The 17,365-nt window shown below is 31.8% G+C and overlaps 1 long non-coding RNA gene across 7 annotated transcripts in view; it reads left to right on the top strand.

Annotated features, from left to right (window-relative positions):
* The window catches only part of LOC116281481 (uncharacterized), a 373,196-nt gene that overhangs the window by 247,494 nt on the left and 108,337 nt on the right, over positions 1 to 17,365 (top strand). For all 7 annotated transcript variants that reach the window (XR_012075046.1, XR_012075048.1, XR_012075043.1 and 4 more), the window contains one exon: positions 10,984 to 11,069. This is a non-coding gene — a long non-coding RNA (uncharacterized lncRNA). The remainder of the gene's footprint in view (positions 1 to 10,983; positions 11,070 to 17,365) is intronic.

Consider the following 17,365-nt stretch of genomic DNA (forward strand, 5'->3'; position numbering starts at 1 on the left):
GAAGTAGCTTGGTGTACAGAATTTGGTTCCAGTCTCTGCTCAGCCACTTTCTAGATATGTATCTTTAAGAAAGTTATGGAACATCTCTGTGAGCCCAGGTTCCCTCAGAGGGTTGTTTGGAGGATTAAGAAGACAATGGACAATCTACAGAATGGGAGAAAATACTTGCAAATGATGCAACTGACAAAGGCTTAATTTTCAGAATATATAAACAGCTCATACAACTTAACAATGAAAAAGCAAACAACTCAATCCAAAAATGAGCAGGAGACCTAAACAAGCAATTCTCCAGTGAAGGCATACAAATGGCCAAAAGGCACATGATATAATATTGCTAATTATCAGAGAAATGCAAATCAGAAGTACAATGAAGTATTACCTCACACTAGTCAGAATGGCCATCATTAAAAAGTTCACAAACGATAAATGCTTAGAGGGTGTGGAGAAAAGGGGACCTTTCTACACTGTTGGTGGTAATGTAATTTGGTGCACCCATTATGGAGAAAAATATGGAAATTCCTCAGAAAACTAAAAATAGACTTACCATATGATCCAGCAATCCTACTCCTGGGCATATATCTGGAGGGAACTCTAATTTGAAAAGATACATGCACCCCAGTGTTCATAGTGGCACTATATACAGTAGGTAAGACATCAAAACAACCTAAATGTCCATCAGCAGATGACTGGATAAAAGAGTTTTGGTATAGTTATACAATGGAATACTACTCAGCCATAAAAAAGAATAAAATAATGCGATTTGCAGCAACATTCATGGACCTGGAAATCATCATTCTAAGTGAAGTAAGCCAGAAAAGAGAAAGAAAAATACCATATGATATCACTCATATGTGGAATCTAAGAAAGAAAAAAGACATTGATGAACTTGTCTACAAAACAGAAACAGACTCACAGACATAGTAAATGAACGTATGGTTACTGGGGGGAATAGGGGTGTGAAGGGATAAATTGGGAGTTTGAGATTTGCAAATACTAACTACTATATATAAAATAGATCAACAAGTTTCTTTTGTATAGCACAGGGAACTGTATTCAATATCTTGTAGTATCCTATAATGAAAAAGATATGAAAATGAATATATGTATGTATATGTATAACTGAAACATTATGCTGTACACCAGAAATTGACACATTGTAAACAACTATACTTCAGTTAGAAAAAAAAAAAAAGACAATGGAGGTAAAGCACTCAGCAGAGTGCCCATCAAGGTAGGCAGCAATGCAGACTTGCTTTATTATTCCCACCCTCCCCCCAGTTTTAATTCACCCCTTTATCACTTGTGTGAATGTCTGCCTATCTCTGAGCTTCTCTTCCTAGGTCAGGTCTCTCCTTATGCTACAATTTGCAGAGTAACAATTTACCCTTCTTTTTGTAGACTTTTTTTTTTTTAATCGTGGCTTTGGCTGCTCAAAATGGTGTCCCAATTCTCCATTTCCATTAAGATAAAGAATCTTTCAAATCTGACATTTTTCTTTTATTGATTCTTTTTTTTTTAACTGAAGTACAGTTGATTTATAATGTGTTAATTTCTGGTGTACAGCAGAGTGATTCACTTACACATACATAATATTCCTTTTCATATTCTTTTTCATTATAGGCTGTTATAAGGTATTAAATTTATGGAAAACAGTATGGAGATTCCTTAAAAAACTGAAAATAGACTTCACCTATGATCCAGCAATCCCATTCCTGGGTGTATGTCCAGTGTAAGTTCTTATTCCAAAAGATACATGCACTCCACTGTTCATACTATTTTTTCCTACTAGTGATGCCTCACTCCAGCCAGGTCAACTTCCCTGAGTGTGTTTTTGTGAACATATCAGACATATTTCTGTGCTTCCTGTGCCTTAGCTTCTTTCTTGGCCTCCCATATTCTGCTTCTTCAACATGTGAGGCATACAGCTAGAGCATAAAATGTGTGTGTGTGTGTGTGTAAATTTATAATTGAAAACTCCTTAAGAAGGAAAAATTTGAAATTTTAATCTCAAATGATATAAATTTGACCCAACATTTACAGACAGTTTATTACCAATTCCTTAAAACCTCTTGCAGACAGTAGAAGAGGAGAGAAAAAGAAAACTTTTCTTACTTTGGTGAGGCCAACATTATGTGATACCAAAATAAGACAAGATCATAATGACATTCTCCTTTGTTTTCTTCCAAGAGTTTTAGAGGTTTACATTTTATATGTGCTCTCTAAATCCCTTTGAGTTCATTTTAAATGAGTTATGATATAGTATAATACTTGTGTGTGTGTCAGGGGTGGGGGTTATTTGGCAAACAGATGTCCAGTTGTTCAAGTACCATTTTGGAAAAGACTGTCATTTGAATTGCTTTGTAGCATTGTCAAAAATCAATTGACCATATTTATGAGGTTCTATTTCTGGAATCTCTGTTCTGTTCCAGCCATTTATGTGTTTATTTTTTCACCAAAACTACAGATCCTGAGTACTATATCTTTTTAGTATATCTTAAAATAGGGCATTGTGAGTCCTCCAACTTTGTTGGATTTTTTTCCAAAGTTTTTTGTCTATTCGAATTTCTTTACTTTTCTGTATAATTTTTAGTCAGCTTGTCCATATCTCTAAAGCATTCTGCTATGTTTTATATTAGGTTGTATAAAATTTGTAGATCAATTTGGGAGAATGGACATCTTAATTATATTAGATTTTCTAGTCCTCCAGTAGTATATGTCTCTCCATTTATTTAGAATTTTTCTTATTTCTTTCATCAATGTCTTATAGTTGCAGATTCTGATCATAATTTTTTAGAATTATAAATAAGAACGTCAACTTTTTGAAGGTATTATAAACTGTATACTTTAAAAAAAGTTTCAAATTGTTCAATGTTACCATATAGAAATATGACAAATTTTTACATGTTGATCTTATATCCCATGACAAGGCTAAATAGATTGAGTTCTAGGAGCTGTTTTGTGTAGATTGTTTGGGATTTTCTACAAAAACTAATGAGTCATTGGAGAATAGGAACAGTTTCATTGCTTTTTTTCCAAAGTGAATGTCTTTCCTTTCTCTTCCTTGTCTTGTTGCATTGGCTATGGCTTTCAGTGCATTATTGAATAGGTGTGGTAAGAGCAAACATCTAGACAAAGTTCCTAATCATATACCTACTCAGCTTTCACTGTAAAATCTGATGTGATTGTAGATTTTTGTAGATGTTATTTTTCAGATTAAGAAAGTTTTCTTCCATTCCAAATTTTCTAAAATTTTTGTTTGTTTGTAAATCAAAGATAGATGTTGACTTTTGTCAAATGTGCTTACTGCTTGAATTGACTTGAAATGAGGCTTTTCTTGTTTAGTCTATTAATATGTCAACTGATTTTCAAGTGATGAAACCACCTTTACATTACCGGGATAAACCCCTGACTTCCTCATGATGTAGATTTCTTCTTCTGTACTGCTGGGTTTAATTTGCTAATATTTTGTTGAACATTTTTTTTCCTCTATACAGTTTTATTTCCTTGTAATCTGGTAAAATCTGTCTGGTTTGGCTATCAGGATAGGGTTGGCTTTATAAAATGAATTAAAAGTTTTCACATTTTTATTTTCTGGAAGAGATTTTGTGGAACTGATGGTTATTTGGAACTTTAAATGTTTGGTAAAATTTACTAATGATACTATCTAAGACTGGATTGTTCTTTATTTTTCAGGAAGACTATCAACTACAAAATCAGTGTGTTTTAGCTATCCTTTTATCTTGCTACTTAGGTTATCTACTTCTTTCAGCATGAGTTTTGATATTTTGTATCTTTCAGCAAATTGATTAATTTCATTTAAATTGTTGACTTTATGTGCATAGAGTTGTCCATATTATTCCTTTATTATCTTTGAATGTCTGTTGAATCAGTAGTGTTATCCTCTCATATTTAATAACAAATATATGTATATATTTTAAAATATATATAAATGTCTATATGTATACATATATATGTTTACTGATTTCTTCCTGCAATTTTAATCACTGAGAAAAGTGCCCTTAAGTCTCCAAGCTTAATTCCAGCTTTGTCTAGTTCTTCATTTTCTTCTATCTGCTTTCTTTTATGTATCTGGAAGCTCAGTTATTGGATGCATACACAATTAGGATCCTTATTTGTTCTTAAAAAATTTACAGTTGACCTTTATATCCTTATGTTATGTTTTTCTTTATCCCTAGTGATTGTATTTTGGTTCTGAAGTCTGCTTTGTCTATCCCTTTTTTTTTTTAAATAAATCATGCGTGTTACATCCGCTGTCATTTTTAGATTTTTAACCTTCATTCTTCATTATGTTTCTAATGGTTTCTTACAGACTGCACATTGTTGGATCTGGTTTTCTTTTTTATCTGATCTGAAACATCTATCTTATAATTAGTGTGTTTAGATCATTTACATTTAATGCAATTTCTTATATGATTAGATTTACATGTCATTTTTATTATTAGCATTCTCTTTGTCCCTCTGTTTTTCACCTCTTTGTTCTTTTTCTGCCTTCTTTTGAATTATTTAATAATTTATACTTAATTCACTGATTTTTTTTTACTGTGTTTCTTTGTGTGTGTGTGTGTGCATGTATGTGGTTTCTCTAGATATTAAAAAGCATAGTTTTGGGGTATTGTATCATACACAAAATTAAATAAGCATATTTTTGTATAACAATATTTTTATCTGATATACATAAAATATTACTTGATAACCTCTTCTTAGAATAGCTAAACTTGTGATGTAGTTGAAATACACCACTTAATGTATAAATTTATTTACACTTATATAAAAACTGGATTTAAAATTTTATGACTGTGAAGTTAATAAAAAATAATTTTAAAGGTACTTTGGTTTATATAAAGTAAACTTTATATCCATTGAGCTTTAATCTTTACAGATGTAATTTCTCATACTTAATTAACTTAACCAAAATTAAATTCTATTAATTATACAACTGAACAACTATATATTGCATGCTACTACCATACACATAAATATGATCTCTGTGTGATCAGCACTGTATTTAGGTGTGTCCCTAATGACTTTGATTAAATTGTAGAAGAATGTGATCTTTAGTAAAAGGTGTTATAGGAATATGGAGAAATATCTCAAGAAGAAATAAAAATAAAAGAAATAAATTTAGACACATAATATTTTGGTTAAAATGTCAAATAAACATTTTAGTTCACACATAAGAGAGGTTGTTTTTTTTTTTTCTATTTATACATAGTGACCACAAGAAGTAGAAATTCTCAGTTGAAGAATGGTAGTGTTGCTAGTGATCAATGGATAAAAAGATAAGCACCCAAGCCAAATATTAATTACTGAGCCCAGAGATGCTACAACAGCAAATATAGTCCTGGAATGCTGGATCAAAAGTAAAGAAAATTATAGCAGGAAAGTGTAAACATTCAAGAATAATTATATCACTACTATAATATAATAATAATAATAATAATACAACCATAATGGATTTTTGTATTTACTATTAACTAGTAAAAAAAAAAAGCAATGTATTATTGAAATGTAAGCATGATTAAATATAAAAAACAAGAAAAATATCAGATTTCAAAATGATGGTACCAGGCAAGAGGCTACTCTTCTTAATAGTCTTTCATAGTCTATTCTAAAAAATGTGTCCCTATCCAGTTAAAGATTAGTGTATAAATAAATAACAGATAATAGATAATGTTTAACATTTATTATAGATAAATAAGGTCTTATTATTGAAAACAATTTTTTAATTAAAAATGATTTTTAGTTTTTAAAATGTTTTCAGATACATTCAAACTAGTAGTATAACTCTGGCAGAGCTTACTGCTTTTTAATACATTGCTAAGAATAAACCCATAATATCCAAGAACAATTGGTTCTTTGTACCAATATATTTAGTGCAGGTATATCTGTGATTTTACTTTCAAGATCCTGGCAGATTCTGATTGGAATGCTCACTTATGTTTCTGAAACCAAAAACTTTATGACTCACATAGACCAGCCAAGAAAAAGAAATAATGTAACAAATAAATAAGTCGCCACTGTAGGCTAGATATCTTTCCTCTTCCTTTTTAACAGTTCTCTTAGAAGAAAAGTCTTCCCCTCAGTGGACAAACTGACGGAGACTACAGGATACGCTTTTTTCTCCTGTTGTTCCTAGTTCTGTCTGAGTCTTCCTTTGTTCACTGATCCGTGTTAGCAACCTGGCACCAGGGAGTATTAGCTTTTGGGGAATGTTTCCCTTCCTCCTTCCTCCATAAACACTGAAGACACATTGCTGACGGAATGGTTTCAGTTAAAGCCAGGCCTATAGCAATAGTCCAAGGTAGGCAGAAACACATGCACTGTGGTTCTGTTCCATCTTGGTATTGGAAAAGGCAGTCTGCCATGGGCCCCAGGCTTCTCTTCTCATTCTTACTGGGTCTGCCAAAAACGCCATGTCCTGACTATGCTGTTTTCCTGGACCATTTCTAGAGGCTGTGTTTGCAGTGAGATGAGTGAAATCTATCTATATACATAGAGCTGGCTTCCTTCCACTCATCAAAAAAACAATAAAGCTCCCATAATCAGTGGTTCTCTCCTACAGTGTAACACACTGCATGTGCAAACATCCAATACTGAGCTGTTTCGCCAAAATTCATAAGCTAAGCCCTAACCCCTAATGAGACTGTATCTAGAGATCAGGTCTAAGGAGATAATTAAATAAAGTCAAAAGAATGGGCCCCTAATTCAATAGAAATGTGGCCTTATTAGAAAAGGAAGGGAGAGATCTCTTTCTCTTTCTCTGCACCAGGTAGGATCAAGGGAGAAGGTAGCCACCTGCAAACTAAGGAGAGAGTTCTTACTGGACACTGGCCCCACCAGCACATTGACCTTGGACTTCTGGTCCATCAAAAGCGTAAGAAAATCTAATGTTTAAGCCACATGAACTGCAGTACTTTGTTACAGCATCCAACAGACTGATATAAGCCCTTTGTATCAGTCCTGTGAAATTTGAACTAAAGAATTATGGCAAACTTCCACAAACGAAAATGAAGTTCTGACCACTGCTTTTGCTGTGATTAATAAAGCCTTTTGTATCTTACGTCTTTCTCTAGTACCCTTGACACAATAACAGTCTCACTTTCCAGCTCGCAAGTAGGGTAAAACCTCAGGCCCCATACATTACTTGATACCAAGATGCCCGGTCTTAACCTAAAATGATCAGCCACTGGTCTGGGTTACGTATGATGATGATGGTGATGCGATGATGGTGATGGCGATGATAGTAGTTCCTCTTGTCCCCACAGCTATGACTACAACCATGACTGTGTGCCAGGCACTTTGTTCAGCACTGTTCACATATTATCCTGATTAATCTTAACAGCTCTGTGAAGTAGCTAACATTAAATAAGGGACTTAACAGGTCTGATATATACATTTTTAGTAGATCATTCTGACTGTTCCATAAACAATAGAATCAGCGTAAAGTTCACAGCTATTGCAATAGTCCAAGTAAGATGTAACAGAAGTTCATAGATACTGTATTGCATCTCTATTTATGGTTTTGAAATAAGTATTTGTGAGATGCCTATAGTCCAGTTATAACACAGAAATTTAGCACAATCAATGTTATCCTATTCTATCTTGTAGTTCAAGGTTTCTAAATGTACTGCTCTTTCTTGATCTACTTATATTAATTTGATGCAAATCAAATGAAGTTAAGGCCCAACAGTGGTATATCCAAAGCTCAAACTGGTATTTTTGAGTGAGGTTGTAGTCATCTCTGTAGGTTGATCAAAGTTATTAGGCTATTTTTTTCTAGTGATTCAGTTTCACTCCTTTAAAAAATGTTTTCATAGGGATTTATTTCCAAAATGTATTTATAATGGTCTGTTGACATAGGTTATATTTATGTGAAAAAAAAAATCCTTAACTTCATCTCTTTCAAAGAATCACAGCTAAGGCCAGACTCTGGCCCTTTCCTCTCAGACTGACTAGATTTTTTCCTTTTTGTCATATTGTTCTCATAGAGGCTGTAGAAAATGAATGAGTCTCTAGCTTTCAGTTTCCCACATTTCCTCAGGTTAAAGGGTTATGCTAATCTCAATGCATACATAGCTGTTTTCTAGTTTTTTTGTGTGGCTAAAAGAAGGCAGTAATAGATACTTACAAAGTCACCTGCCTAAGAGGGCTTTGACTACCTCTTGAAAATTCCTTCCTTTGGCTTTCTGGAACCAGCTCTTCCCTGGCCCCCCTTGTTTACTGCCCCTTCAGTACTGCATAGTTCAATACTCAAGTGTAAGGCTCTTTGAATCAACCACCTGCTCCCTATGACTTGTACACTAAATTTTGCAAAGAACATTCCGTCTCTCTGTGTGTTTTTTTAATTGCTTTTTAGGGAGAAGTATTTGCAGTACTGCAAGAGATCTGTAAAAAAGTTTAACAAAGAACAGAGAGTAGTACAAACTATTCATTCTATCATTGTTCTAAAACATGTCACCAAATACTGAGTAATACATACCAAAAAAAACCCCAAAAAACCTAAAATTTTATGTGAAAAAAAATGCTTTCTTGGAAATTGTGCTAATTTCCAGAAGAAAATTATTTACTGATTATATTTTATATTTGCATAGACATTATGGGGATTACAAATGCTACAACATTTTTATTAAAATTATTTTGACTAATAAACTGAAAAAATTGTTGAAGTTAATGTTGCCAAAAATGCAGTTCTAATTATATTTTATTTATTCTTATTGTGTTTTAAGCTGGTGAGGACATTCCAGTTCTAATTCAGTTCCTTTCCCTGGCTGTTCTTTTTGTTTTTTCTCATTTGGGGAAGCCTATCTAAAAACCAGTTCTGAAGTCTTTATTCATATGTGGACTATCTGTGTGCTCTGATCATCTACATTAAAAGATCAATAGGAGATGGCTCCAGGATAGTCAGCTTTACTACTTCATTAACATAGTTTCACGATGGCAGACTAGTAATAATGTTGCCTACCTAATAGGTTTATTGGGAAAACTAATTAGTTAATACTTGCAAAGGCAATTAAAAAGCCTGTTTTTTTCCCACAGAAATGCACACATCATAAAGGAAATGCAAACATCCCTTCAAACCACAAGACACTGCTGTATTTAAAAAGCTAAGATATTCAATCTAAAAGTTATCTGTCAGATTTTTTTCCTTTAATGAATAATTTAGCATTTAATCCATTAATATTAACCTTTTCATTTTAAATATAGCCTGATGTCAAATATATATCAAAAAAATCCCTTAGAGTTAGTATGCCCTTTGACCAGAAATTCTGCCTCTAGAAATGTATTCTAAGGAAATCATAATGAATATGTGCAAAGGTCTAATAACTAGAATATAGATCAAAACTGAAATTAGAATAGGTAAAAATAAACAAATGAAATGTTCAACAGTAGGGTAAGGGCTACATAAATTATATCACAGTAATAAGTTTAAATACTCTGCAACCATTTTGAAATTACACTATGAAGAATATTTCCTTACAGAAAAACATACCTCACATGGTGATAATAAAAATAGTTATAAAAAATCTGATCACATTAGAAGATATGTTGAGTGATATGTCTAGAGTCCATTTTTAGGTTACATTACCAAAAACAGCAAGGAGGGATGTAGATAAATCAGTAGTGAAAAAGTGATTGTTGGATCTGAGTGATGGACACAGGGGGTTCATTACACTATTCTTTCTCCTTTTTTGTATGCTTAAAGTAAATTTATGTAATAAAAAGTTAAATTTAAGTATGCATTAGTTTCTGTTTGAACGTGTACATATATGCATACACACATATTTACACACATAAACATCTATGTGTTTAGGCATGATAAGTATGTGTGTGTGTTTATTTGAAATATAATTGGATGATTCATAAACTTTGTGTTCTGTTATGATTTTTCATATATATCAAAAAATCTGTAGTCAGCATTTGTCAAATTTAAAATGAGGAAAGAAGCTGTTATGAAGATATATAAAGCTCAGTAACAAATTATTTCTCCATTATATAGGGACTTTAAGTATGAAAACCTTCAGTTTACCAATTACCCAAATTGCCAAAGATCACTGAATTTATCTGTAATAGAGGACTTTAATAAATAATCCTTTCAGGAATTTGTGAATATAGTTCATTGATTGTGGAATCAATGGTCATTTCTAATGAATCTGGCATGTTTAATAACTAAAAGCTTGATCCAAACATTATATCCAAAGTAGTGAGACATTTATATTCCAGCAGGCAGAATCATTTAAGCCCTGATTAGTTAACAGACTGTATCCATGAGAACAGTGTATTGATTTCAGTGGCTTTAATGATTTTCAGTCTGTTGAACCTAGGCACCTTGCAAATTTATGGGCTGGCTTCATTGACTCTTTTGATGTAATATATAGTTGTTTTTAGAAAGTGCTATAAAAAGTTTCTGGCATCTGACCTTCCCTATACAAGATCATTAACCTGTGATTTTTTATTATTTTCAAAGTTCTTTCATAGAGGAATAGTAAATCGTTAATTTTAGCTTCTGTTATATATAAAAGGAATAAGCAAAAGCTAGGCACTATTGAAAAAAATTTAAAGAAATATTTCATAAGAATTTAGTTACTTGAAATATAACTTTCTAGATGAGTGACTTGACTAAAAGAACCTAAATTGAGCTAGTTTCCTACACTGGTATCTGACCCCACTGGGTTACTTGGCAAAAAAAAAAAAAAATAGAATGTTAGAATAACAACATGTATCCAATGATGGTTTTTCTTTAAATTCACATTTCCTAATTGTGTCTTACAGAATTACTTTAACTTTATCAAATCAAATTTGCTGAGTTTTCTATAAAGTTTTGATTCTGAATTTTTATACAGTAAATTCAATTTTAATATGTCACATTGTTCAACAGAAAAGAGACTTATTCTGCTTTTATTATATACTGTATTGTGAATCATGAAAACCTTTAAAAACTGGGAAAAAATGTTTCTTTCACAGGTTATACCATTACCAAAGATGTCTGGAATGATTAATGAGATCATTTAAATTCTATGTCTGGATTTCACTTAATCTTTCTGCCAAAGGTATGTAAATAAAGTTGAAATCTGTTTTTAGTGACCTTAGGTATAGATATATCTGTTCAAATTTAACCTATGACTTCTTACCAAAATTCTACATTTACTCTCAGTCATGACATTGTGCATGGCTGTCTCTGCAATATTTCTCTTTTATTATTATTTGAATAAACATATGGTCATTTTATGTTTTGAATATCTTCTAGTAAAATTACGTGCTTGCCTTTGTGCTCTTATCCAAGTAGTTAATGTAAGTGTTAAATTGGACAGTTTTGTGGTTTACTGATAGATTTCCCTTTCTAGATTGACATTGATCCATGAACCAATTCAATCATGAAATAAAGACAGAACAAACAAACAAACACTATTGACAGTCTAACATATGCCAGGATTTTGCTCGATGATTAGCTTAGTTGCCAAGCATTTTAATGTTGAATTTTACTACATGGGTAAGTAAATGGGTTAGTTACTAGCTATTTGACATTGACCAATGATTTAACTTTTCTGTGCTTTGTTTCTCCAACTGTAAAATATATAACTACTTGTTACAAGTAACCACTTTAAAAAATTATTTTTACAATAAATAATGTATCTGAACCATTAGAACAGTGTCAATCATAGCAGACTTCAATAAATACTGGCTACTGCTATGTCCAACTTACTAAAATCTTCAGCAGTATTTTAGTGTTGAAGTATTATGTGATTATTATTTTTTAATTTATATTCATATCTTATGCATGGTCAAAGAGAAATACAAAAGTGTACGCAATGAAAGGAGAAACTCATGCTTATCTCATACCTGTAATCCTAGTCTCCAGATATAATGGCCACCTAGAGTTTCTTGGGCAAAGTCTCAGACATATTCTGTGCATGTTCATATAAATACTTCTTTCCTTACTAACACAAATTAGGGCATACTATCAGAGACTGGCTTATATCCTACTGTTATTTCACTTAATATATCTTGACAGTTTTATATTTCACTAAATATAGGGGGATCTCATTCTTTATAATTAGCAGTGTGGTGTAAAATTAATTAGCCTTTTTATTCACGGATTGTTAAGTTGTTTCTTTCCTTTTTTAAAAACCATAATCAATGTCATGATAATCATATAATAATATTTGTGTGTGTGTATATATATATATATACACATTTGAAATATATATATATTTGAATACATGGATACATGTAATTGTTGAACAAATTCATTCAGTTACTCTCTGGTTCACTGGGGGTGGGGTTGTCTTTTAAATGTTTTATCGATACTGTTACTAACCTTTTGTCCATACTATTTGCACCAATATAAATTTTCACCAAAGGTAAGTGATTATATGTGTTTTATCACATAATACTAACGCATTCATTTAATTTCTATATCTGTGAATAGACACATTTCCCTATTTGCTTGGTATTTCATTGCAGCTTGGAAATTTACTGTAGTTTGTTTTTCTTTGTTTTTTTTTTAAATATAAATACATTAAGGGTATTCTATTTTAACAGTATATACAATTAAAAGAGAGACTCCCTCTCATCTCATACCCGTAGTCTTAGTCTTAGGAGATAACGACCATCTACAGTTTCTTGGATGGATCCTCAGACATATCCTGAGAATGAACGTGTGTGTGTGTGTGTATATATATATATATATATATATATTTGCATTTTTCTGGCTCAAATTAAGGCACACTAATAGAGACTATCCTAAACCTTACTACTATTTCACTTAATGTATCTTGACAGTTTTAGATTTCGCCAAATATAGGAGTTTTTTGGAACTCCTACAGAACTAGTATATTTTAGTTCTTTTCCTTCAGTTTTTCCTTTATATATTACCACTGCTATTACATTATTTGGTTGTTTAAAGGCTTTTAAATTTTATGTAGTTAAGTATATCTTTGTATGAATTCCGCTTCTGTAATTGGCATTTTTGGGTAATTGCTCATTTTTTCCTAGTACTTTTCATTTTTAATATTTTACATTTAAATCTTTCATTCATTAGAAAATTATTTTGGTGTAAATTATAAGTTAAGAACCAAGCTTTTATTTTCCAAATAAAAAAGCTCAGTGGACCCAGAAGAGTTTACTGAATGAAACATATTTCCCCACTGCTTTGAAGTGTCATTTTTATCATGTATTACATATTTAAATATTTATGCTTCTCTCTATTCTGTTCAAGTGATCTGTCTATTCTTTTGCCAGTAACACAGTGTTAGAATTGCTGTAACTCTTTATATTACAATGCATTGAGTCAGTCCCCATTCATTACTCATCATTTTTCAAAATGTTTCTAATTATTCTCACACAACCCGTAGTGTTAGCTTCTCTTATCTTTCAAAAAATATGTCGCTGGCATTTTTATTCAGATGTAATGAAAGTATATTTTTATTTTTAATAGAACATTATTTAGTCTAATAAATAGAAAATATAATGAAATAATATCACTATGTTTAGTTTCCCTATAGAAAACCTGTTTATGTGTATATATTAATCTTATAATCAGCCATTTTACTAAATCCTACTGTGGATATTAATGCTTTTTACAGTAAATTTGCTAATATTTTTCAGATATATAATCATACAGTATTTTTAAATGATAATATTATTCTCATTTGTCCGTTTTTACACTCATATTTCACACTCTTCTCCAGTAAAATTGTCTAATATTTCTATTATAATGTTAAACAGCAGTAGTTCTAAAAGCTTCTTTGTATTGCCTCTGATTTTAGTGTCATTCACTTATATAAATGGTTCTCAAACTTTAGCATGAAATAATTCTTATGAAAGGCTTGTGAAAATATAGATTGCTGGGTCCCACACCCAGACTCTTAGTAGGTTGTGGGAATGGGCACATTTGTATTTCTAACAAGTTCCTAGGTGCTTCTGAAACAACTGGTCCAGGGGCCAGACTTTGAGAACTGCCTTATGTTATCATGCTATTGCGTATGATGCTGGCTTTTCATTTGAAATACACATGTGCTTTTTTAAATTTAATTGAAGTATAGTCAGTTTACTATGTGTCAATTTCTGGTGTAGAGCGTGATGTTTCAGTCATACATATATATACATATATTCGCTTTTGTATTCTTTTTCACTGTAGGTTACTACAAGATACTACAGTTTCCTGTGCCATACAGAAGAAACTTGTTGTTTATCTATTTTATATACAGTAGTTAATATTTTCAAATCTCAAACTCCCAATTTATCCCTTTCCACCTCCTTTCCCCCCAGTAACCATATGTTCGTTTCCTATGTCTGTGAGTCTGTTTCTGTTTTGTAGATAAGTTCATTTGTGCTTTCTCTTTTCTTTTTTTAGATTTCACACACGAGTGATATGAAATGTTATTTTTCTTTCTCCTTCTGGCTTACTTCACTTAGAATGACAATCTCCAGGTCCACCCATGTTGCTGCAAATGGCATTATTTTATTCCTTTTTATGGCTAAGTAGTACTCCATTGTATAACTGTATCACAGCTTCTTCATCCAGTCTTCTGTTGATGGACATTTAGGTTCTTTCTGTGTCTTGACTATTGTATATAGTGCCACTATGAACATTGGGGTGCATGTATCTTTTTGAATTAGTGTTCCCTCCAGACATATGCCCAGGAGTAGGATTGCTGGATCATATGGTAAGTCTACTTTAGTTTTTTGATGTATCAAAAATACAAATTTTAGCAATGTTCTCCTAGGGCAGCCTACCCAGGCAATAGAAATAAAAGCAAAAAGAAATAAATGGGACTTAATTAAGCTTACAAGTTTTTACACAGCAAAGGAAACCATAAGCAAAACAAAAAGGCAACCTATGGAAATGGGAGAAAATATTTGCAAAAGATGAGACTGACAAGGGCTTAATTTCCAGAATATATAGGCAGCTCATACAACTTAATAAGAAAAAAACAACAACCCAATCCAAAAATAGGCAGAAGACCTAAACAAGCAGTTCTCCAGTGAAGACATACAAATGGCCAATAGGCACATGAAAAAATGCTCGATAGTGCTAATTATCAGAAAAATGCAAATCAAAACTACAATGAGTTATCACCTCACACCAGTCAGAATGGCCATCATTAAAAAGACCACAACTGATAATTGCTGGAGTGGGTGTGGAGAAAAGAGAAGGCTCCTATACTGTTGGTGGGAATGTAGTTTGGTGAAGCCATTTATGGAAAACAGTATGGAGATTCCATATATGCTTTTGATATGTTAAGGGACCTTTTTTTTTAATTAAGAATTTTGTCAGAAATGGATGTGGACTTTTTCAAATCCCTTTTTGGAAATCATGGAGTTGACAAATTGTTTTATTACTTTTCCATATTAACATGATGAATTTCAGTAGTTCTAATATTGAAAAGCTTTAGCATTCAACAAACTTGATGACAGCATTTTACTTTTTAATATGCTACTGTCACATTATGGTTAACATTTTGTTTAGAAATATTTTTCCATTTTATTAAATTTGTATTTCTGCTTTAAATATTAATGTTAATATTGTCCCATAAATATAATCTGAAATAATGTCTTCTGTATGTAAGCTCTGAAAGATTAAAAATCATAGAAAGTTTATCAGTTTCTTGAAGTTTTGATAGATTTCACTAAGAAAAATCACCTGGGCCTGACATTCTTTATGTAGTCTTTAAGAACCTGGCTCAATTTTGTCCATGTAATTTTTTTTTTGTAGGTAAATTTTGATAATTTTTATTTTCCTAGAAAAATAGTCTTATCTTTTTTGAGATAAACAACATACCTCCAAATAACACATGGATCAAAGAAGAAGTCTCAAGAGAAATTAAAAATATATTGAATGAAATTTAAATAAAAATATAATTTATCAAAATTTGTGGGATGCAGTAAGAGCAGTCTTTACGATAAAATTTATAGCACTGAATGCCTGTATTAGAAAAGTGGGAAGAACTAAAGTCAATAATCTAAGCCTCCGTCTTGGTATACTAGAGAAAAATGAGCCACGTATATGTAAAGCAAACAGAAGAAAAGTAATAATAAATATTAAGGCAGAAATCAACGGAATTGAAAACAGGACACTACTAGAGAAAATTAACAAAACCAAAAACATGGTTATTTTAAAAATTTAATACAATTGATGAACCTTTAGCCAGTCTAATAAAGAAAAAAAGAAAGAAGGAATCAATGTTACAAGAAATGGAAATAGGGCCATTGCTACTGATACTGCAGCCATTAAAAGGATAATGAAAGAATATTATGAGCAGCTCTATGCCCACAAATTTGATAACCTATGTGAAATGGAACAATTCATTCAAAGGCACAACTCACTGGAAGACAATCTGGTAGTTTCTTGCAAAGTTATACATAGTCTTACCATACTACCTAGCTGTTGCACTCATAAATATTTATCAAAATGAGTTCAGTTATGCCCACACAGATGTTTATGATAGTTTTGTTCATAACTGCCAAAATCAAGAAGCAACAATAATGTCCCTCAATAGGTGAATGGATAAACAAAATGTGGTTAAACTGTACAAGGTAATATTATTCAGTGATAAAAACAAATGAGCTACTAAACCATGAAAAGATAGAAGGAACCTTAAATGCACATTCTTAAGTGAAAGAAGCAAGTCTGAAACATCACCTACCATGTGATTCCAATTATATGGCGTTCTGGAAAAGGCAAAACTGTAGAAACATTAAAAAGTTCATGGGTTGCTCCAGGCTCAGGGGAGGAAGTGAGGATGAACATGTGGAACACAGGGGACTTTCAGCCTGGCGAGTGTTCTGTGTGATACTCTAATGGTGGATATATGACATACATTTGTCAAAAGGTATAGCACAAAAACTGTATAGCACAGAAATTGAATTATCTTGTGAATGATGGACTTCAGTTAATTTTTTAAATTATGTACAATTAAATTCCCACATAGAAAAATTACATATAATAATTTATGTGAAAGTACATGTATAGGAACATGTGCATGAAAAACACTTCATATAAACATGGTCACTATGATCTCAAAATGAAGAGAGTTCATATCATTTTCACGTTCTTTCCTATTGCTTAATTCATTTTTGAAGTTTTATTTCATTTTATTATCATCATAATAAGCTAAATTCATTAAGTTACCAAAATAAATGCTAATCTAATGGTCTCTAGTAAAATATACTAGGCATAGAGTCTAATTAATTAATAGTTAACGAGGTGTGTTACTTAGGTATCTGACAGTGGATCTGTTACCAACTAATTCAAAGTGTATGTTGCTCCTGCAATAATTTTCTTTCTTTTTGTTTGGAGGTAAATTTCAATCTGTTAATAGATGGGTTTGTCCCCAAGATCACA

The sequence above is a fragment of the Vicugna pacos genome, chromosome 8 (assembly GCF_048564905.1).
Source record: "Vicugna pacos chromosome 8, VicPac4, whole genome shotgun sequence".
Classification (NCBI taxonomy): domain Eukaryota; kingdom Metazoa; phylum Chordata; class Mammalia; order Artiodactyla; family Camelidae; genus Vicugna; species Vicugna pacos.